At 39.7% G+C, this 24,499-nt stretch overlaps 1 pseudogene; it reads right to left on the reverse strand.

Moving 5' to 3' along the window:
* Positions 1-5,258: 5,258 nt before the first annotated feature.
* LOC121313744 lies at positions 5,259-24,404 on the reverse strand (annotated as a pseudogene).
* Between the last annotated feature and the right edge of the window lie 95 nt (positions 24,405-24,499).

Genomic DNA, 24,499 nt, shown 5'->3' on the forward strand with positions numbered 1-24,499 from the left:
AACCCCTAAATCCTAACCCTAACACTTACCCTAACAAAGACCCTAACCCCTAATCCCTACCCATAACCCCTAAATCCTAACCCTAACACTTACCCTAACAAAGACCCTAACCCCTAATCCCTACCCATAACCCCTAAATCCTAACCCAAACACTTACCCTAACAAAGACCCTAACCCCTAATCCCTACCCATAACCCCTAAATCCTAACCCAAACACTTACCCTAACAAAGACCCTAACCCCTACCCATAACCCCTACCCATAACCCCTAAATCCTAACCCATAATAACACTTACCCTAACAAAGACCCTAACCCTAATCCCTACCCATAACCCCTAAATCCTAATCCTAACACTTACCCTAACAAAGACCCTAATCCCTACCCATAACCCCTAAATCCTAACCCTAACACTTACCCTAACAAAGACCCTAATCCCTACCCATAAACCCTAAATCCTAACCCTAACACTTACCCTAACAAAGACCCTAACCCCTAATCCCAACCCATAACCCCTAAATCCTAATCCTAACACTTACCCTAACAAAGACCCTAACCCCTAATCCCTAACATTTACCATAACCCTAAATATCCCAAACCCAGCAACAGCTCTGGTGCATAACCCTTTATCTGAACCATCCCAGCAGTTTGTATTTGATTATTATCACAATAAATTCAGAAGAGAATACAGTTCTTAACAGAAGTTACCAGACATTGCCAGACACAGACTCGTGGAGTGGAATGATAACTGACTGTACACTCCTCTCTGCACGGGTTACTTACCAAGGCAAGCCAATAGAATCATGCACTTGAACATCCTGGGAAGCGAATGTGAGGACTTGCAGCACAATCAGAGCGCTTTTATACGTTTGCACATTGATAAGAAGGATTGCTTGCACTGTGGAAACCAAGAGTCTTTTTCAGGCTTTAGGAAAAACTATTTAGTGGCATGCCAGTATATTATTAGAAATTGGCAATGCTTTTTGAAATAATTTAATTGTAGGTGATACTGAAAGATTTTTCATTGTAAAGTCTCATTGTGTTATGGTAAAAGAGTTACCAAACCTCAATATTTACCAGTAAAGGTCAACATTTAACAAGTAAAGTGGTGAATGTCTGAAATAAACAAATAATGCTTTACTGCAGCCATTTACCGGTAAATCTCAAGAATAGCCATGTGTCTTTCGTAATGACTGAATGTCTTTCTAAATGCCTTCAAACAAAGCAATTTGTTTTTTCAGAATTCCGGATATTTACCACCTTACTTGTAATATGTTGACAGTTACCAGTAAAACAGCAGTAAAAAGATTTACCAGATTCAAACTTTTAATGTGACAACTGTACAAAATGCATGCTGCTGTTTACATCGTTGTACAAGACGTAAATTTGAGCTTGCAGAGGGTTTCAATACTTTGAAAAGGCAAATACTGTAGACTCAAAACAAGAAGCACAGTCTTTCTAGTTTTGCCAAATGACAGACATATAGCCTCACTCAAGATTGCTCAGAGACCACACCAAAGAAATGAAGGTGATTTTATTAAACATTAAACATGTCAAATATGCATGAGTATAGAAACAGTCATACGTGATCATTAACAGATCATGGGATAACAAATTCACATTGAGAGGGAATGAAGTATTCCTTTCAATTCTACTGCATGGCCCCCACCATAGCTATGGAAATATATTTCATTTCCAAACTGTGTTTTTCCTAAAGCCATGTTTGACCTTGTTGATAACTGATCCATTAATCAAGCTCCAAGTACATGGTGAGAAAACAACATTGTAAGAATGACCCCTGGATTAGTGTTTATAGCAGCAGTAATTTAAGCCACTCCCGTCCATATACTCATCCATATTATATTCATAATCATATTAAATCTACTCTTATTAAATGGGTCACCTATATGTCCAGATATTACCTCTTTTTTTCTTCTTGATTGGGCAGTCTGGCAATACTAGAAGATATAACTGATATCTTTCTTTCACAGAAAGCTAAAAAAGCGATTCCTTTGTACTTGGGAAAAATACTGAACCTAGCCCCACTATTGCCATAGAGAACCATAGAGGTAATATACAGTATTTATTTTATAAAGATGAAAAATACTTTGCTGTTAGAAATCTCAATAAAATATAATCCTGAACAAACCTCCCAAATTCCCAATGGGAATGCACTTGGATTTACTATATTCCACCATGTGAGACGATTCAGCGTATTACTAGTGGAACCTGCAGGGATGCATTCCGTTTCAATCTACAACCTCATATAACCTCAGATGATGTGCAGCACCTTTCCACTTCACACATACACTGGTACATAACCTCAGGTGTTCCCTTCCCACCAGCTTTAACAGGGCTCACATTATCACAGCCAAACTGCAAATATTGACCTATTGCAATATAAGTAATACTGGTACCTTTTGGCATCAGTATGGTAATGAATGCTGCTAGGATCTGATGAGTGAATGGTGCTGGTGTCAATGTGGGATGTGAGCGTACCTCGGCACTGCAGAGCTGGCTGTTTAGTTCAATGGCAAGACGTTCGTCTTTGAAGCGCGTGGTTTGCTGTTCGATTCAATGGGCTGAGATATCAATTCATTACAATATGTTTATGGAAATAAATGTAGACTATTTGTACCAAAGAATGTATAATAATCAATTTTATAATCCAAGTCTGGCAATGGAACGTGAAACAAGCAATGTGATTGGTCGAGTAAGGTTCCAGCGGTCTGTATATTGGATGGTTACAGCTGGAGCATTGTCACAGAATTTAAAGCACCAAAAAAATAATAATTCAGTGCTGTCTCAGCTCTGCCTCCTGGTGGATCTTTTCAGTGACATTGTACAATTCAACACAAGAAAAATATATTTACTTACTTTTGCAAGTTTCAATCAATTAAATTTGCTCAGCTTAACTTAGTGTGTAGTTCAAAGTTCAAAGTCCTGACTATGCCAGACTATATGGTACCTAATTGTAGCAGTACTTGCATCAGCTTGTACTTGCACTGAACTGCTCCACACCTTGCTGTATTCCACTACCTCTGTTCAGACACTGTGAACTCAAGCACACTCCTGCACTCCTCCAGGAGCTGGTAACTCTACAGAGGACACTACTGTCCAGACACTGTGAGCTCAGCACACTCCCGCACTCCTCCAGGAGCTGGTAACTCTACAGAGGACCCTACTGTCCAGACACTGTGAGCCCAGAACACTCCTGCACTCCTCCAGGAGCTGGTAACTCTACAGAGGACCCTACTGTCCAGACACTGGAGTTCAAGCACACTCCCGCACTGGTAACTCTACAGAGGACACTACTGTCCAGACACTGTGAGTTCAAGCACACTCCTGCACTCCTCCAGGAGCTGGTAACTCTACAGAGGACACTACTGTCCAGACACTGTGAGTTCAAGCACACTCCCGCAATCCTCCAGGAGCTGGTAACTCTACAGAGGACACTACTGTCCAGACACTGTGAGTTCAAGCACACTCCTGCACTCCTCCAGGAGCTGGTAACTCTACAGAGGACACTACTGTCCAGACACTGTGAGTTCAAGCACACTCCCGCAATCCTCCAGGAGCTGGTAACTCTACAGAGGACACTACTGTCCAGACATTGTGAGTTCAAGCACACTCCTGCACTCCTCCAGGAGCTGGTAACTCTACAGAGGACTACTACAGAGGACTGGTAACTCTACTGTCCAGACACTGGTGAGGACCCTACTGTCCAGCACTGTGACTCCTGCACTCCTCCAGGAGCTGGTAACTCTACAGAGGACCCTACTGTCCAGACACTGTGAGCCCAAGCACACTCCTGCACTCCTCCAGGAGCTGGTAACTCTACAGAGGACACTACTGTCCAGACACTGTGAGTTCAAGCACACTCCTGCACTCCTCCAGGAGCTGGTAACTCTACAGAGGACACTACTGTCCAGACACTGTGAGTTCAAGCACACTCCTGCACTCCTCCAGGAGCTGGTAACTCTACAGAGGACACTACTGTCCAGACACTGTGAGTTCAAGCACACTCCTGCACTCCTCCAGGAGCTGGTAACTCTACAGAGGACACTACTGTCCAGACACTGTGAGTTCAAGCACACTCCTGCACTCCTCCAGGAGCTGGTAACTCTACAGAGGACACTACTGTCCAGACACTGTGAGTTCAAGCACACTCCCGCAATCCTCCAGGAGCTGGTAACTCTACAGAGGACACTACTGTCCAGACATTGTGAGTTCAAGCACACTCCTGCACTCCTCCAGGAGCTGGTAACTCTACAGAGGACACTACTGTCCAGACACTGTGAGCTTAAGCAAACTCCTGCACTCCACCTGGAGCTGGTAACTCTACAGAGGACCCTACTGTCCAGACACTGTGAGCTTAGCACACTCCTGCACTCCTCCAGGCGCTGGTAACTCTACAGAGGACACTACTGTCCAGACACTGTGAGTTCAAGCACACTCCTGCACTCCACCTGGAGCTGGTAACTCTACAGAGGACACTACTGTCCAGACACTTTGAGTTCAAGCACACTCCTGCACTCCTCCAGGAGCTGGTAACTCTACAGAGGACACTACTGTCCAGACACTGTGAGTTCAAGCACACTCCTGCACTCCTCCAGGAGCTGGTAGCTCTCCTGCATCCACTCAAGAGGGAGCCCCTGAGTGGTAAGAGGCGATTGGCTTGGCTGTGGACGACCATTGACTGTCACTTCTTTTGAGCTGTGTGGAAACATACTTAGAGATTCAAAACTGGGGTGAAAAAACAGGGATAGATATTTCATTCTTCATATCACTGGAGCATAGGAGCCAGACTCAGAAGAATCAAATCAGAGACATGGTTACATTGGATTTTTAATAATATCAATAGTTTGATGCACAACAGTGTTAAACAGACAAACGCAACATGGCAATATGGGCTAAATCTCACTGCTATATCCATCATATATCAAACTGCATAGTGAAGCAGCTGCAGAATAAGAATTTAACATTGCTCTTTTACAACATGGAATACTGCTAATCGTTTTGGTTTGATTGTAACCCTAACCCTTCACAGCCCCGGGCATGTTCCCATACCTATTCAATGACTATTGTCTCAATGTCAGATAGACTGGACACTGGGCAGCAAAGCGCTAGATGTTTATTACACACAATGTTATCCCATTGTTACAAAACAACATATTTAATAAAAACATTTTAAAAAGAGTCGAGAAATGATTCTGTCCCAAATATTTTTATTATGTTGGCAATATACATGCATCCTTCTCTCATGGCCTAAGAGAGAACTGGGCCTTTTCCAGGACATCTTTTCGAATTTTTGGGTAATCAGGGTGGTCAGTCAAAACCTAGAGAAATAATAAATGCAATGAATATTGACTTCTTTTTAAGATTATATTATACCAAACTGTTTTTATTTTTGATCTTGCTTTCCTTTTACTTTGTTTCTCTATAGAAATGTATTTTATTGTGACTTTCTTGTACAGTGCATTGAGATACTGTTTAAACATTTTGATTTGATTGGATTGGATTTCATGACCTCATAGGCTGTGTTAAGTCTGATCTTTATACTTAAAACATGGCATACCTTGTGACAGACATGTATTGCTTCTGTGTATTTCTTATCCTTCAGATAATTAAAAGCAAGCTTGTAACCTGTCAAACACAATGAAAGCTGCTGAATAAACACACACACACACACACAATAGGATGACTGCAGTAGGATCCACATGTTCCTAACCCTGCAATATGCATTTTCTGAAAAACGTTAAATCAGCTCTACTTCATTATTCTTGCCTCCAGGTGGCAGAAGAAAACAGGAAAAAAACATTACAACAACAGCAGGGGGCGCTGTGGTCTTCTAGTGAATGCTTTTGGGAGGCAAAACCCAAAACAAGGATGTAGCTACAAAACACAGACACCAAGTCAGGATTCTTTTTTTTTTTAACACGTTTATATTATTTTTGGCTTCTGTCAGGTTATGTTAAACATACACTCAGTATACTGCACTGTATGCCGTCCAAAGCCCCAAGCCCTTGCCTTTGTGTTTCTTTCAGTGGTGCTGGGTCAAGCAGTAGCTAAAAGGAGCTAAAAGGATGATAATAACGTATTACATCTATACCTATACACCTCACCTATAGCTGGGTTTGCCCTGTTGCTGTATTTCCAGGCCATTTCATAGTGACTTGCAGCGTCCTTATAAGACTGCTCCTTCTCCATAATGAAGCTCAGGTATTCAAATGCTTTACAGCAAGACTGAAAGACAGAAAAGAAAGACAACAACATCTTAGAGTTAGACTCCCAGAAACCTACCATTCAACAAAATGTCAAGAATTATTAAAGACAAGCAAGCAAGTAGTTATTCATCGCATTATTATAATAGGCTAAATCACTACATTATAGATTTAACCAATTCCCTCTAACATTATACCCCAACTCCAGCAGGTAAACCTTTCAAATGAAAACGAGAAGAGAACCCTTGCAAACTGTGCAAACACTGCCATCTAATGCAAAGTGTTTTGTTTCATTGCTAGATACGATAGCTGCAACTCAGAGCATTACTCACCATGTTCATGCAGCACATTTTCCAATAGTACAAAACAATGGGCTTTTCCTTTTAAAGGGTCACCATTGTATTTTCCCATGTGCTTTTAAATGGTCACCATTTTATTTTCCCATGTGCTTTTGTAGTTTTCTCCCATGGTTATACCATAGTTAACCCTGGTTTGCCATGTATTTCAATTTGCTTTACCATACCTCTCTGGACTTTAACAGTGATTACATATGCTTTATCATACTTTACTATGTTTTCACTGTGCTTTATCATACTTTACCATGCTTTTACTGTGCTTTATCACACTTTACCATGCTTTCACTGTGCTTTATCACACTTTACTATGTTTTCACTGTGCTTTATCACACTTTACCATGTGCTTTCACTGTGCTTTATCATGCTTTACTATGCTTTATCACACTGTGCTTTATCACACTTTACACACTTTACCATGCTTTCACTGTGCTTTATCACACTTTACCGTGCTTTCACTGTGCTTTATCACACTTTGCCATGCTTTCAATGTGCTTTATCACACATTACTATGTTTTCACTGTGCTTTATCACACATTACCATACTTTCAATGTGCTTTATCACACTTTACTATGTTTTCACTGTGCTTTATCACACTTTACCATGCTTTCACTGTGCTTTATCACACTTTACTGTTTTCACTGTGCTTTATCACACTTTACCATGCTTTCACTGTGCTTTATCACACTTTACTATGTTTTCACTGTGCTTTATCACACTTTACCATGCTTTTACTGTGCTTTATCACACTTTACCATGCTTTCACTGTGCTTTATCACACTTTGCCATGCTTTCAATGTGCTTTATCACACATTACTATGTTTTCACTGTGCTTTATCACACTTTACCATGCTTTCACTGTGCTTTATCACACTTTACTATGTTTTCACTGTGCTTTATCACACTTTACCATGCTTTCAATGTGCTTTATCACACTTTACTATGTTTTCACTGTGCTTTATCACACTTTACCATGCTTTCACTGTGCTTTATCACACTTTACTGTTTTCACTGTTCTTTATCACACTTTACCATGCTTTCACTGTGCTTTATCACACTTTACTATGTTTTCACTGTGCTTTATCACACTTTACCATGCTTTCACTGTGCTTTATCACACTTTACTATGCTTTCACTGTGCTTTATCACACTTTACTATGTTTTCACTGTGCTTTATCACACTTTGCCATGCTTTCAATGTGCTTTATCACACTTTACTATGTTTTCACTGTGCTTTATCACACTTTACCATGCTTTCACTGTGCTTTATCACACTTTACCATGCTTTCACTGTGCTTTATCACACTTTACTATGCTTTCACTGTGCTTTATCACACTTTACCGTGCTTTCACTGTGCTTTATCACACTTTACCATGCTTTCACTGTGCTTTATCACACTTTACCATGCTTTCACTGTGCTTTATCACACTTTACTATGCTTTCACTGTGCTTTATCACACTTTACCATGCTTTCACTGTGCTTTATCACACTTTACTATGCTTTCACTGTGCTTTATCACACTTTGCCATGCTTTCAATGTGCTTTATCACACTTTACTATGTTTTCACTGTGCTTTATCACACTTTACCATGCTTTCAATGTGCTTTATCACACTTTACTATGTTTCCACTGTGCTTTATCACACTTTACTATGCGTTTACTATGGGAAACTATTGTAAGAGTTGGTTAAAATATGTGACCTACTTTAGGAAATCACAGTATTTACTACAATCAATACTTGCTCAATATGCAACAGAGAAGACATTTGAAGACACTGAAAAAGACTTATTGACTGAATATTTATCATTAATGTATTATGCTTCTTCTAGTGTTTCTAAATGCAGTAGTGTTTAATACTTGTGGACAACATAAATATGTAATTGATGCTACAGTGCATAAGCATCACAGACAGTTTTTAAAGGTTTTAAAGACCCTGATTAGCACTCATTTTACAATACCTTAAGTAAGGTAACATTACATAATTATTTTTTTCTCTTTTTTTCTGGGCCCTTACATGCATTTAAATATAGGCATCAAGTATTCCAACATACATCCCAGCAAAACAACTACAGCACAAGATCAAGCTGAATGACTGTGACAGGACCTTCAACCCAAAGCACAGCAGTCATGCCTCAGCCTCACCTTGTTGTACAGTAGGCATCATTTCAGTAAGTCCGTTGCTATGTCATATTTGCCAGAGTGTATATAAATGTCAGCCAGCAGCAACCAGCACTTTTCCAGGTCTTCAGCCTCGGTTGCATTCCAGGACACTTTTGTGATTCTCTTCAGCTGGTTTCTGGTCCTGGGAGTCTGCTTCAGGATCATGAAGGCTTGTGCCATAGCCAGGAGTGACGACACATGCATCGAACACTACAGTAAATAAAGATTACAGACATTACCTGTATTGAGCAGGTAGGGAATGAAAGAGATTAACTTCCTTTTATGGGTATCTCCATCAGTAAGCGCTAGGGGAGTGATTCTTGCTAAATATTAAACAACCAATACATCCATACCTCAGATGAAGCCATTTCAGTGAATGCAACGAGAGCCTTCTCAACATTGGTCTTGTCTTTGGTAGCCATCAAGCAGCAGTTCTGAAGCAAAAGCACTTGCTTCTCTCCCTGCAGCGTGCGAGGGTGATACTCCTTCAGTAAGTCCAGTGCTGTCCTCACTGCCATCTCCTCTGATTCTTGTCTTTCTTTCAAAAGATAGTTGCTGTTGCTGTTAATCCAGTCGGAAAGAGACGCATCTTAGTCTAATACCTGAACCTTCTTTATCAGATCCTTTTATAGGTTCATAATACAATGTGTTGTAATGATCTCTCTCTAGTAGCTGAACCTTTTTCATTCTTTTATAGGTTCATAATACAGTGTGTTGTAATGAACTCTCTCTAGTAGCTGAACCTTTTTCATTCTTTTATAGGTTCATAATACAATGTGTTGTAATGAACTCTCTCTAGTAGCTGAACCTTTTTCATTCTTTTATAGGTTCATAATACAGTGTGTTGTAATGAACTCTCTCTAGTAGCTGAACCTTTTTCATTCTTTTATAGGTTCATAATACAGTGTGTTGTAATGAACTCTCTCTAGTAGCTCAACCTTCTTTTTCAGATTTTGTTATAGGTTCATAATACAGCGTGTTGTAATGAACTCTCTCTCTAGTAGTTGACTGAGTGTAACTGTAACTAAATAGATATATCTGGGCAGTCCACTAAGTCTGTCTAACAAAACTTTGACCTCATGTTACCTGCCCCGCAGCACACTACAATAGCAATGCATGTATTAATAAGCTGTGTTTCTGTGTAATTTGCATTGTGCAGTACCATTAAAGACTTCTTAATGGGGCTCCATGCCTGGATGGTGTTACCTGGTTTCCTCGTCAATGCTTACAAACACTTCTCCTCCTACGGTCCCATTGTCTGGATTCAGGCATATCTGGATCATTTTGTACACAGCATCTTGTCCCCACTCGGTGTCTTTACGGGCCTTATTCAAATGCCTCAGTACCTCATTTGTTTGTCCCATATACCTAAATAAAATCACACACACACACACTGAGGGCATCCTCTCGGGCTGATCTACTGAGAGCCGTCTCAGTACTCGGGACTGAACATCATAGGCCTGACAAGAACAAAAGAGAAGGGACCGAAAAACAACAATGTTCCCTGGCTACTCCTTCAACACACTTCGATAAGACTTGACTGCATGCCTCCATGCCACAAACATGATGGCTTGTACCCATGCTGGAAGACACGTCAGCATAATTACACAAATACTGCTTTTAGATCTTGTAAAACAAAAACCTCAGCAGTTTAATTTATCGTTTGTTAAGCACTCATGTTTTTTCTCATTTGTTAACATTAATTTATTGCCTTTTAAATAGCAGTGTAAACTGTTCACTTAAAACATTTGAGCAACAAACCGTGTTTAATGGGAGAACTCAACAGCCACATGCAATCAATAAAAATGTCAGCAAATGTAAGAAGGGATATCCAGGTAGGAAAGTAGCCAGCACACTAACAAAGCAATATCGCATGCCAGTGATAGGACTGGACATGGCCAAACCGGTCTCTTCAAAGTACAATTGTTAGTCTATTTCTATCTGTTGGGTTAGGGTTAGGGTTAGGGTTAGTTGTGTTTTAACTGAGTTGCTTGTGCCTCATATACTGTTAAACGTTTGCTTGCATATTGCACCATGTAACCAAGCCTAAAACATTTTGCAAATAGATCCCTGTGACAGAGATCGAATGATTCTTGGTGTTAGATCTCCCTTCCGACCTGTGAGGGCACTGTGTAAAGGGAACAGAGTAGCCTGGATTGGATGGCCTGACAGTTAATTCCCAGGGTTAGGTGGAAGTTGGCAATCTAGAAAGGGGGTGGAGCTATGTTACACTAAATCATCACTGTCCTTTGTATCACTAAAGAAGTGTATTTTCACTATGAGCACTAGAGCATGCACTATGGACTGGTGTTTTTGTCTGTGTTACGTGTGAGTGAAAAAGAACGGGACTGTTATTATTTCAGAACCAACCCGTGGATTAAAACAGAGCAATACATACCGCTGTATTGCATGATAATATTGTTATTATTTACTGCTGTTTCACCATCAGGCAATTGGATTACAAAATAAAACACCATTGCACCTGGATTATCATTGTCTGTTTACTGATCACTTGCACCTGCACAGTGTTTAACATTACCTTGCTTAATGTTTCTAGAGCCTCTCTCAGGTCTCCGGACTGAGTGTACGCCTTTGCCAGAAGAATTAAATACTTGACGCCATTCAAAGTCAAATCGTTTGCTGAAACACACATCTAAAAACCTGTGTTTAGAGGGTTCATCACAGTGCATAGTAGCAGTGCTAATCAAACAAACAAAAAACAATTGACTTCAAGACTTTAAAGCTTCTTTTTCATGAACAGTGGCTTGAAACCTTGTTCCAGGAGACCAGGGGACCTAGTTTGAGGCAAATTTAGCCCCTTTCACACTGGCATGCTCTAGGCAGGTCAGGACCTGGTGTCATGTGGATCAGGTACATGATTTCACACTGCTTTTGATAAAGCAGGGTTGACCTGGGTGACAGATGCAAGCACACAATGCTCGTATCAATGCCCCGGAAGCAGCTTGTTACTGACGCTTCCATCAAGCTTCTCTGGATTGAACCATCGGCACACAGCAGTGTGTGTATATATATATATATATATATATATATATATATATATATATATACTCTCGCTATATGTCCTTCATGCTCACTTACTAACACTCAAAGCAGTCTCAGTGTCTCCTTTGTCAGGGCTAAATCGATGTTAGAAAGAGTTACACGCATCTCATCAGGAGTTCCAGTAAACTCAACAATGGCATCTTGCATTATCTTGATAGCTTCATGCTGTGGGAATACAACTTGCTCTTTAAATGGGGAACTGCCAAAATACTGTATAGCCTGGGGCAAGCAAAGACTGAAGAACCTTGAAGGGGCTAATTAAAAGTAAGATTAAAAAGTCATTTATTTGTTGTTGCTCTTCTTACCTGCTCCCTGTTTAGCCACAGAGCCTCTGCCAGCTCCAGGTACACAGAGACACGGTCGCTAGAGCTGCTGGGGGCCCCCGCTGCTTTCCCAGCTCCAGCTCTCCTCATCCCCGGCAGACTCAGGATCATCTGTAGGGTTTTGATGGCTTCTGGAAGATTGCCTGTCTTCTTAAGTGCTTGGGCTCTGATGAAGTGGTAAACAGGTAGTTCTCTAACCTAATGGGGGAAAAAGGAATAGAAAGAATTACTGTGTGTTTAAATAAAATGTTTGATATCCAGAAGAGTTGTTTTTATATTTATCAAGAAGGTCCAGCCTTAGCTAGCCATGCCTATGGTAGGGCTTTACCTTGAAGTTGTAGCTGACAGCCATCTCCAGAGAGTGGGAACACTGTTTGAAATCCCCCGTGGAGAGGTATACCTGAGCCATTAGAAGGTGTGCCTCTGCAAAGGTGCCGTCGAGCTCCAGGAAGCGCTGTAAACAGCTCTGGGCTGCTTCGAAATCACCTGCAGACAAAAGTCCGTTTAAAGAATTAAAACAAAAACTCTACAAAGATGAACTCTACACAGATACACACCTCAGATTCTAATTTCATGATAGCCAAGAAACTAAGCAGGTAGTATGGTCATCAGAATCTGGAATAAATCTCCATAGTCCAGAGCCCAAAGAAGAAAAGAAGCTTATTTAAAGTTATGAAGGAGTCTTAGTGGCTCAGTAAGGGGGTTTCTCCCATCTGGACACAATGCCATAAATAGAGAAATGACATTGCTGTAGACAAGATTTTGCATCTCATGTATAGAATGTAGATACTGCCCTTCAACAATAACACTATGCAACACAATTTTTGTTCCTGGGTAGTAAGTGTTATTTCCTAATTGCTTATGCCTCAAAAGTATAGAAAATGGCTATTATTCCCCACAAACTTTGCTTTTGTGACCAGGACAGTGATATTTCAAAATATCACTATTTCCAATGGGAAAACGAGCAAATGTGTGTCTTTTCATTCACATAAAGTCAGAAAAAAACAACATATGAATCCAAATTAACATGTATTTATACTAAAGTAATACAAAAATGACTACAAAAGATTTAGAAGTGAGTAGTTTTTCGAGATTTACAATTATACTGTATTTACAATCAATATTTGGTAGAGGCACCTTTGGCAGCAATTACAGCCATGAGTCTATTTGGTTTCTGCACATCTGGATACTACAATTTTTGTCCATTCTTCTTTGCAAAATTGCTCAAGCTCCGTCAAGTTGGATGGGGACCTTTGGTGAACAGCAATTTTCAACTCTTTCCACATATTCTCAATTGGATTGAGGTCCGGGCTTTGACTGGGCTACTCCAGGACATTGACTTTTTTGTTTTTAAACCACTCCAGAGTGGCTTTGGCTGTATGTTTGGGGTCATTGTTCTGCTGGAAGATGAATCTTCTCCCAAGTCCCAGGTCTCTTGCAGACTTCAGCGGGTTTTCGTCCAGGACTTCTCTGTACTTTGCTGCATCCATTTTGCCCTCTATCTTCACGAGCTTTCCAGGCCCTGACGCAGAGAAGCATCCCCATAGCATGATGCTGCCACCACCATGCTTCACGGTAGGGATGGTGTTCTCAGGATGATGTGCGGTGTTAGGCTTGCGCCAAACATAACGCTTAGCGTTGAGGCCAAAAAGCTCTATTTTGGTCTCATCAGACCATAGAATCTTCTTCCACTTGGTCTCAGAGTCTCCCACATGCCTTCTGGCAAACTCTAGTTGAGATTTGATGCAGGTTTTCAACAATGGCTTTCTTTTTGCCACTCTCCCATAAAGGCCAGTTTTGTGAAGCACCCAGGCTATTGTTGCTGTATGCAGTGTCTCCCAGCTCAGCAGTGGAAGACTGTAACTCCTTTAGAGTTGCCATAGGCCTCTTGGTGGCCTCCCTGACTAGTGCCCTTCTAGCCCAGATACTCAGTTTTTGAGGACAGCCTGTTCTAGACAGATTTACAGTTGTGCCATATTCTCTCAATTTCTTAATAATGGACTTTACTGTGCTCCGGGGGATATTCAATGCCTTGGAAATGTTCTTCTATCCTACCCCTGATTGGTGCTTTTGAAGAACCTTATTCTGGGTTTGCTTTGAATGCTCCTTCGTTTTCATGATGTAGTTTTTGTTAGGAAATGTACTAACCAACTGTGGGACCTCCCGGAGACAGGTGTATTTAACCTGAAATCATGTGAAACACCTTAATTGCACACAGGTGAACTCCATTCAACTAATTATGTGACTTCTAAAGACAGCTGGTTGCACCAGAACTTATTTAGGCGTGTGAAGTAACTTAAAAAAAATGATGGTGAGTAAGTAGATTCAAGAAAATCCACAGAGTCCTTTTCTTCAATCAGTTGCCAGGTTTATTGAAATATGCAGGGAGTCTGGTCCCAGGTACAGGACAAACAACACTCAACATTACAATGTTTGCATGACATTAAATACCCTTCTGTATAGACGGTCCACCTCCCCTTTCTCTGACATTAACCAATGGTCAAGGTAATTTAATATATTGTGTGAGTTTTAATGTGTGTGTGTCTGTGTGTGTAGTCTAGTGTGACAAGCTCTGAACTCAGTGCATTCTTCACACTCCTGGAGACAAAAGGTCCATACATCTGCCTTTTGTTATCACCTTGCGACCCCCTTTGATCCTAGTGGCATTATCTCTTTCGATCTCTCTGAAGTCTTTAGAACCTGTTCCCTTCTGGTCCACAGCATTGTTATCTCATTAGCTTGCAGTCATTGTTGGGCAGTTTGTAGACGCAGCGTCTCTATCAGTGGTTAGCAGTACATGCAATTTGAACCAAACAGTCTGCTATCTGCAATATTAGTCTCTTTTCAGAAAAAAACACCAGTATAGCTCTGCCAGTCCACATGCGTAGCAAACTGCTAATCAATTCTCAATCCATGTTTTCCAACAGCGTGTCATAGCAAAGGGGGTGAATATTTATGCAATCAATTATTTTCTGTTTTATATTTGTAATTAATTTAGAACAATTTGTAGATTTTATTTTTCGCTTTGACATTATGGACTTTGTGTTGATCAATGGCAAAAACTCCTAATTATATCCATTTTGATTCCATGTTGTAGCACAATAAAATGTGGAAAAGTCCAAGGGGTGAATACTTTTGAGAGCCACTGTATATTGACTAGTGATTTGGCTGTAGTTCTGAATGTCTTGAGATACCATATCAGCTATGACGGCACATACACAGGAACAGGAAGACCATCACTGTCAATTGAGTTTAGAAATTCTGGAGAAGGGGCAACCTCAACCCATGCTGCATACCTAATGGTTAAAAATGTAAGTTATAATGGAATATTACAAACAATGCAATACAATGTGCTTTTATATAGCACTCTTCACCTGAACCATCCAGGGTGCTTTACAATACAAAATAAAGAAGAAGCCATTGGCCAATCCATCCAGCTCAAGAATAAGCTGACGCAACCAAATCTGTTTTTAAACTTGATTTGAAAGACTTGACTGTGCCAGCATTTCTGACATGACTCATGACGCAGTTCCACAGGCAGGGATTTTACACCACTTCTAGGAACTACCAAAGCTTATCATTCACTGATCTCAAGGTGTGACTTGGAGCATCAGGTACCATCATCTCCTGTAAATATAAAAGCTTGAAACCATGAAGGGCCTTATAAGTAGTAAGCAGAATTTTCAAATCAATCTTGATTTTAACAGGAAGCCAGTGCAGTGGTTTAAGGCCTGGAGTAATGTATTGTGAATGACGTGTGTGAGTAAGCATAGATATTCACATACATTTATTATAAGAAGCATAAAATGATCAGTACTGTAAACTAGTAGCAGTATGCAGCCCCTTACCCTTGACTTCCCAATGGATTGAACTTCCCTGAGGAATTCCAGCTGTTGCTCTGCCTCCAGCAGCTGTCCTTCCATGAGCTGGCATCGAATTATGCCTGAGTGGAAAAGCAAGCATGATTGCTATTACCATTATAAAGAACAAGTGGACATGGTATATTTAAACAGGTACTGCTGAATTACCCGCTAGAGCAGGTAAACTATTTCCATCCAGGTTCACTGCATTTGAGTACCATTTTGCAGCTTCTCGGACGTTGCCCTGCAGGGAGAGCAGGTAGCCCACCTCAGTTGCAATGTCGGCATCAGCGGGAGCCATCAGGAATGCACGCTGAGCTAACCCATAAATCTGGGACTGCATTGCTTGGTTCTTTCCACACTGAAGCACAAAACAAAAGCCAAAGAAATACCAACAACATGTTTTTATTTACACCAAAAAGGCCTCAAATTTGGGATTAAAAGGGTTTCATTTTATAAGATTAAATGTATTAAGAACACGATATTGACAGATTCACTGTGGTCTGTAAACTTAAGCATAAAAACACTGTAAATCAAACATATCCCTTCAAGTCACAATTAAATTAAATCCATTAAATCCAGATTTGAGAATATAAAGATGACTCACCAGGCTGCTAATAGGAGTTATGATGTGCAGGTGAAGACTTGCATTGCCACGCTCAGCAGTCTCAAGTGCACTAATCAGCTCTCGTACAGAATCAGCAGCCTGATACAATGTGAAAAGAAGGGCTTTGATACATGCTGTCTTCACAAGGGAATCCATGTATTATAAAAAATAATAGGTGGGCCTCTTCAATGAGCTACAAGAAAACAATTCCATCTCAGGTTTCTGTGACAGCTGATAAATTACTCGGCCTATATATGTGTGTGTGTGTGTGTGTGTGTGTGTGTGTAAAAACCCTACAGTTTTTTCTCTTATTCTCAGTTTTACACTGCTTGTTTTAATTATATAATAATAATAATAATAATAATAATAATAATAATAATAATAATAATAATAATAATAATGTTTCATGTTTCTTGGTTTGGTATCGTGGAAATGTTTGATTTATTCACCTTAGCTAGGTTGCCATCCTTTGCAAGGCTGTGAACCACCAGAGCCTGGAGAGCATCCACATTAGTCCTGTCTTTCTGAAGAATTCTGGAATATATAAATACACTTGATGGCATTGTCTTTGTAAAAAGAACACAGCATTCTGGTGGTTCAACCTATTTTTTAAAAAATGTATTTGTCAGGGACAATGTACAATTTTTAACATTCATGACAAGTCACAAGATGTATTGTACCCAGACTTAGCTATATGCTCATTTACATCGTAAGTCCCTGGGCTCGTGAGAAACCAAAAATAATATATAGTGTACAACCAACACATACAAACAGCACATTACAATAGATATAACAACATTAATAAATTAGTTCATATAAACCAAAACCCCATACTTGTATGCATACCATACGCATGGTCTCTATATCAGGCAAGCACACCACTCTAGCAGGGCTTGCTCCGTCAGTCACATGTCAGCACCATGCAGCAGTAGCTCACATAGGCTCTAATTTGTTTTTAAGTGTAATGTACAAGGAGGTAATCATTCACTATTCTAATAAATGATGAGGCCTGAAAATATATCTTTTTGGCCCATTTCTGAATGAATTCCACAAATATAGATATATGGTTAGGGCTTGAATCTGTTTATTTTGTACTTACCTCTGAGCTGTTTCAAGCGTCTGGTCCCAATCTTATGCTAGAAACAGCTTCATCTTTACGATCAGTGATGGCCGAAAACTGAGGTGTGAGACAACAATCTGGTTCACAATTTCATGGGCTCCAGAATAATTCTGTCTTTTCGTGAAATATTTAACTAGTAGATTGAGCATCGGATACAAAAACAATTTATTGCTTCATCTCTTTGAAGTGTATGCTTTTAAACACAGTCATGACTCACTGTTCGAGTAGATTACAGATATAGAGTGCATACCTTTCCCATCAAGCCTATCACATCTTTTGACTCCGTCATCAAAATATCTGATGGATTTGTTTCTGTTAAACTCCTTGTCAGAGTTCAGTTCTATCGCTCCTTTAAGAACAAGACCCTGCACACAATTGGAAATGGAACATTTCATGTGTAATTCATTTTAAAGCAAGCAATCAGTTGACATGCTTTTCTTTTTGGTAAGCATAATTCTACATTCCAATAATTTCCAAGTCAAACCCATATACCTTGGGTAAGGACAGGACAAGGGCTTCAGGACTAGATTCAAAAGAATGTCTCAGGCAACAAGTCATATCAGTAACTACAGAAAAAATAGTTTTAATAAATATTTGTACTAATTTTTCAAATAACAGGCAATCTTATAATATAAACATATTCTCAAATATATAATGTTAACATTTATACACCCACACCCCACACCCATACCTTCAGTGAGAATTATTACATCATAGGAATAGTATGATAACACATGTTACAAGCGACCTCAAATATCTAGATCAATACACGGTATATACAATGTCGGGGAAGTTACTTTTCAAAATAATAATGTTACAGTTACTTGAACAAAATAGTTACAATTACTTATTACTTTGAAAAACATGTTAGTTAGAAATAGTTACTTCATAGGAGAAGCCAATTCCTGTCCTGACAAGCCACACCCAATCAAGGTTTTTGCTATGTTTGAAATAGTGTATTGTAGTAATTGACAATTGTCAACTGAGAATTGTCTGATCCCCGCCCTGTATTGGGGTTCCAGGTCACAGGTACACCATTCCAGTTGTAGGAACCGCCCCCGGACTCTGCTTAGCCAATTGAATGGATCCGCTCATTACTGCATTTACTCTCCGACTTGCACTGTTGAAGCTCTTTCCCACATTATGCATTAGCCGTTCTGCCTTTTTTTTTTAATGTTACGAAAAATGAACCGTTACAGTGCCAAGTTACTTAAACAATGTAATCAGATTGCAGTAATGCATTACATGTACTGGACTGTGTTACTCCCCAACACTGAGTATATATGTAATCAGATTGCAGTAATGCATTACATGTACTGGACTGTGTTACTCCCCAATGCTGAGTATATCTGTAATCAGATTGCAGTAATGCATTACATGTACTGGACTGTGTTACTCCCCAACACTGAGTATATATGTAATCAGATTGCAGTAATGCATGACATGTACTGGACTGTGTTACTCCCCAACACTGAGTATATCTGTAATCAGATTGCAGTAATGCATTACATGTACTGGACTGTGTTACTCCCCAACACTGAGTATATATGTAATCAGATTGCAGTAATGCATTACATGTACTGGACTGTGTTACTCCCCAACACTGAGTATATATGTAATCAGATTGCAGTAATGCATTACATGTACTGGACTGTGTTACTCCCCAACACTGAGTATATATGTAATCAGATTGCAGTAATGCATTACATGTACTGGACTGTGTTACTCCCCAACACTGAGTATATCTGTAATCAGATTGCAGTAATGCATTACATGTACTGGACTGTGTTACTCCCCAACACTGAGTATATATGTAATCAGATTGCAGTAATGCATTACATGTACTGGACTGTGTTACTCCCCAACACTGAGTATATATGTAATCAGATTGCAGTAATGCATTACATGTACTGGACTGTGTTACTCCCCAACACTGAGTATATATGTAATCAGATTGCAGTAATGCATTACATGTACTGGACTGTGTTACTCCCCAACACTGAGTATATATGTAATCAGATTGCAGTAATGCATTACGTGTACTGGACTGTGTTACTCCCCAACACTGAGTATATATGTAATCAGATTGCAGTAATGCATTACATGTACTGGACTGTGTTACTCCCCAACACTGAGTATATATGTAATCAGATTGCAGTAATGCATTACGTGTACTGGACTGTGTTACTCCCCAACACTGAGTATATATGTAATCAGATTGCAGTAATGCATTACATGTACTGGACTGTGTTACTCCCCAACACTGAGTATATATGTAATCAGATTGCAGTAATGCATTACATGTACTGGACTGTGTTACTCCCCAACACTGAGTATATATGTAATCAGATTGCAGTAATGCATTACATGTACTGGACTGTGTTACTCCCCAACACTGAGTATATATGTAATCAGATTGCAGTAATGCATTACATGTACTGGACTGTGTTACTCCCCAACACTGAGTATATATGTAATCAGATTGCAGTAATGCATTACATGTACTGGACTGTGTTACTCCCCAACACTGAGTATATATGTAATCAGATTGCAGTAATGCATTACATGTACTGGACTGTGTTACTCCCCAACACTGAGTATATATGTAATCAGATTGCAGTAATGCATTACATGTACTGGACTGTGTTACTCCCCAACACTGAGTATATATGTAATCAGATTGCAGTAATGCATTACATGTACTGGACTGTGTTACTCCTCAACACTGAGTATATATGTAATCAGATTGCAGTAATGCATTACATGTACTGGACTGTGTTACTCCCCAACACTGAGTATATATGTAATCAGATTGCAGTAATGCATTACATGTACTGGACTGTGTTACTCCCCAACACTGAGTATATATGTAATCAGATTGCAGTAATGCATTACATGTACTGGACTGTGTTACTCCCCAACACTTAGTATATATGTAATCAGATTGCAGTAATGCATTACATGTACTGGACTGTGTTACTCCCCAACACTGAGTATATATGTAATCAGATTGCAGTAATGCATTACATGTACTGGACTGTGTTACTCCCCAACACTGAGTATATATGTAATCAGATTGCAGTAATGCATTACATGTACTGGACTGTGTTACTCCCCAACACTGAGTATATATGTAATCAGATTGCAGTAATGCATTACATGTACTGGACTGTGTTACTCCCCAACACTGAGTATATATGTAATCAGATTGCAGTAATGCATTACATGTACTGGACTGTGTTACTCCCCAACACTGAGTATATATGTAATCAGATTGCAGTAATGCATTACATGTACTGGACTGTGTTACTCCCCAACACTGAGTATATATGTAATCAGATTGCAGTAATGCATTACATGTACTGGACTGTGTTACTCCCCAACACTGAGTATATATGTAATCAGATTGCAGTAATGCATTACATGTACTGGACTGTGTTACTCCTCAACACTGAGTATATATGTAATCAGATTGCAGTAATGCATTACATGTACTGGACTGTGTTACTCCCCAACACTGAGTATATATGTAATCAGATTGCAGTAATGCATTACATGTACTGGACTGTGTTACTCCCCAACACTGAGTATATATGTAATCAGATTGCAGTAATGCATGACATGTACTGGACTGTGTTACTCCCCAATGCTGAGTATATCTGTAATCAGATTGCAGTAATGCATTACATGTACTGGACTGTGTTACTCCCCAACACTTAGTATATATGTAATCAGATTGCAGTAATGCATTACATGTACTGGAATGTGTTACTCCTCAACGCTGAGTATATATGTAACCAGATTGCAGTAATGCATTACATGTACTGGAATGTGTTACTCCTCAACGCTGAGTATATATGTAATCAGATTGCAGTAATGCATTACATGTACTGGAATGTGTTACTCCTCAACGCTGAGTATATATGTAATCAGATTGCAGTAATGCATTACATGTACTGGACTGTGTTACTCCCCAACACTGAGTATATATGGATTTTAGGATCTACCAACCTCTCTTGAGTCTGCAATCTTCAGCATCCTGTCTATATACTCCTTGGCTTTGCCACTGTGCCCCAACAGCCACAGAAACATCCCAGCATAGTACAGAGGCTTCTCTCTAGCAGTCTTTCTGTTTATTTTCAATTCACTCTCTAGTTCCACAACGGCATCTCGGTCTTTTAACAAGCAAAACGTCATTATTTATATGAAATAAAAACAATCTCTGTTACTATCTTTAAAGGAAAGTGGGTTGGCTATTTAAACTCTTCTTGGTTTCATTCATCATTTTCTAAAACTCTTTCATGATGATTTAAATTGAAATTTGAAATTCAGAAATAGTTGCTGTTTAGTCTTTGAAGTTTCACGCACACTCGTGAGTTCAATATTTGTGCAATTATAGTTTTATTATGCTAAATACATAAGTAAGCAGATACCCACTGACAGTTTCACTTTGTTTGTGAGCATAAATGAGGGCCATAGTGGAACAAAGGGACACATCTGGTTTGTCCTTTACTTGATTCAACTCTCTAATGGCTTCTTGAGTACGACCTGTAATGGTGGAACAGTGGTTAGAATCATCTGCAAACTTTTTTTATTTTTTTATTATAACACGCCTTTCATAGTGGACCACCATCACAAAGCACTTTACAAGATACGAGAGTAAGGTGTATGAACTATGCATCAGCTACAGAGTCACTTACAAGAACTTCTCACCCGAAAGACGGAGCACAAGGAGGTTAAGTGACTTGCTCATATAGTGAGTCAGTGACTAAGCTGGGATTTGAACCGGGTGCCTCTGGGTTACAAGCCAGTTTTTTTAACCACTGGACCACAAAGCCTCCTATAAAAAGATAAATCCACTTTCACTGCCATGGATATCACTAGCACTCTGGGTAAGGTTTGTGCAACCCTACTGTAAAAAGATAAATCCACTTTCACTGTCATGGATATCACTAGCACTCTGGGTAAGGTTTGTGCAACCCTATTGTAAAAAGATAAATCCACTTTCACTGCCATGGATATCACTGGCACTCTGGGTAAGGTTTGTGCAACCCTATTGTAAAAAGATAAATCCACTTTCACTGCCATGGATGTCACTGGCACTCACGATAAGGTGACAATTTTAGATACAGAATAGAATCCATGGCCTAAAGCAACATTCCTGATTGTCCACGGGTATTCTCTCCAGAACATTTTCAATACAGGTGTCTTTTTAAGGTGTTTAATTTGTTGTGTATGTGTATAAACATATGTCAGCTGAATGATCGTGCGTAGTGTACTTACCTTCCACACCAATGCATTTCAACTTACCTTCCATTAATATTCCATAGGCTTTAAAAAACAGCAGCACTGGGTTATTGTTGTACTTTTTCAGAAATTCACTTGCAATCTTTACTACATGTCGGTAGTAGTTCTCCTGGCAATAGTAAGTAAGGGATGCCTAAACAAAACAAAAATACATTTCAGAAAGGTTGATTTCAGTTGTGATGCAAGAAGGAGGTTTTAAGAAGGAAATCACAGTGGTCTTGTATAATGCTTTAATATGTATTGATGGGATGGAGAGAGCTTTTTAATATACCTAAGTAAATTATTATTATTATATTATTATTATTATTAGTAGTAGTATAGTAGTAGTAGTAGTAGTAGTAGTAGTTTTTTTTTTGTTTGTTTTTTTATTAGCTTTATTTCTCCAAGTGTTATTTGTACATCTTAAGGTTTTTTGCTTGCAGCTGCTACCTGTCCAGCGATTCTGTCCAAGTCTCTGTCCCTGAGGGGTCAGTCTGCGGCCACCGTTGGGATCCTTCTCGACCATCTTGAGGGCCTCCAGGGACTGCAGCACCCTGTGGGGTAGTAGTAGTAGTAGTATATCAATGGCTGACACACGCAAAGCCTTCTGATCAGTGGATGGAGGTAATTGAATAATTGATAATTAGGCTCCAGCCACATGCTATAAAAAAAGGGGAAATTCATTTGGTGTTTGGGGGGGGGGGGGGGGGTGTTTGTGACAGAACAGTGGTGAGGTGAGGTGAGGTGAGGTGAGGTGAGGTGAGGTGAGGTGAGCAGAGCAGTTGTTATGTGAAAAAGTTCAGTGAAGGCTCTGCCCAGCCTGAACAGTTTTGTTTAAACTTTTGTTTTGGCCCCTGTGCCAGTTGTTTTGTAAGTGTTTATTATGTGCGAGGTTTGTTTTTGTTTGACCTTTGATTTTTGGCTCTGTGAGCAGTGTTTTGTTTATTAAACAGCGCAGCAGCGCTTTAACTGCAGCTTCCTTGTCTCCTTGACCGCCGATACCACTTGGGCCCGCAACGCTATCCTGTCACAGCGATGTTATTGCTGGCAGGTTTGATTTTATTTCTTATAAATAATGCGTCTTTCAGATTGCTATTGGCGTCTTTGGTTGCTAAGCAACGTCAACCGCTCAGCGCAAAGGGAATTACAGACCAAACGAGCAGAGCGTTCATTTAATGTTGTGGAATTTTACCATCTATAACCACGGCAACACGTTTAAAAAAATATTACTAATGAAAATTGAGTTGGTTTTTTTTTTGTTTTTTTTTTGCATCATATGATTAAGTAAAGGGAAAATTACCTTAGTTCATTTGAGAGCTGCTCCCAAAACAAAGCACCCATACATAAATAATTTTACGTTTTTCTAGGATGGGCTTACTATGAAACTGGTGCCATTTTGGATCCTCATGGAGTCAGCATGGCGTACAATATAATAACATAGTTGGAGCCAACATGGCGAAGACAGGGTTTCAGTTTCAAAAACTACCGGGGGCTGTGATTTAG

Source organism: Polyodon spathula, chromosome 4, assembly GCF_017654505.1.
Source record: "Polyodon spathula isolate WHYD16114869_AA chromosome 4, ASM1765450v1, whole genome shotgun sequence".
Lineage (NCBI taxonomy): Eukaryota > Metazoa > Chordata > Actinopteri > Acipenseriformes > Polyodontidae > Polyodon > Polyodon spathula.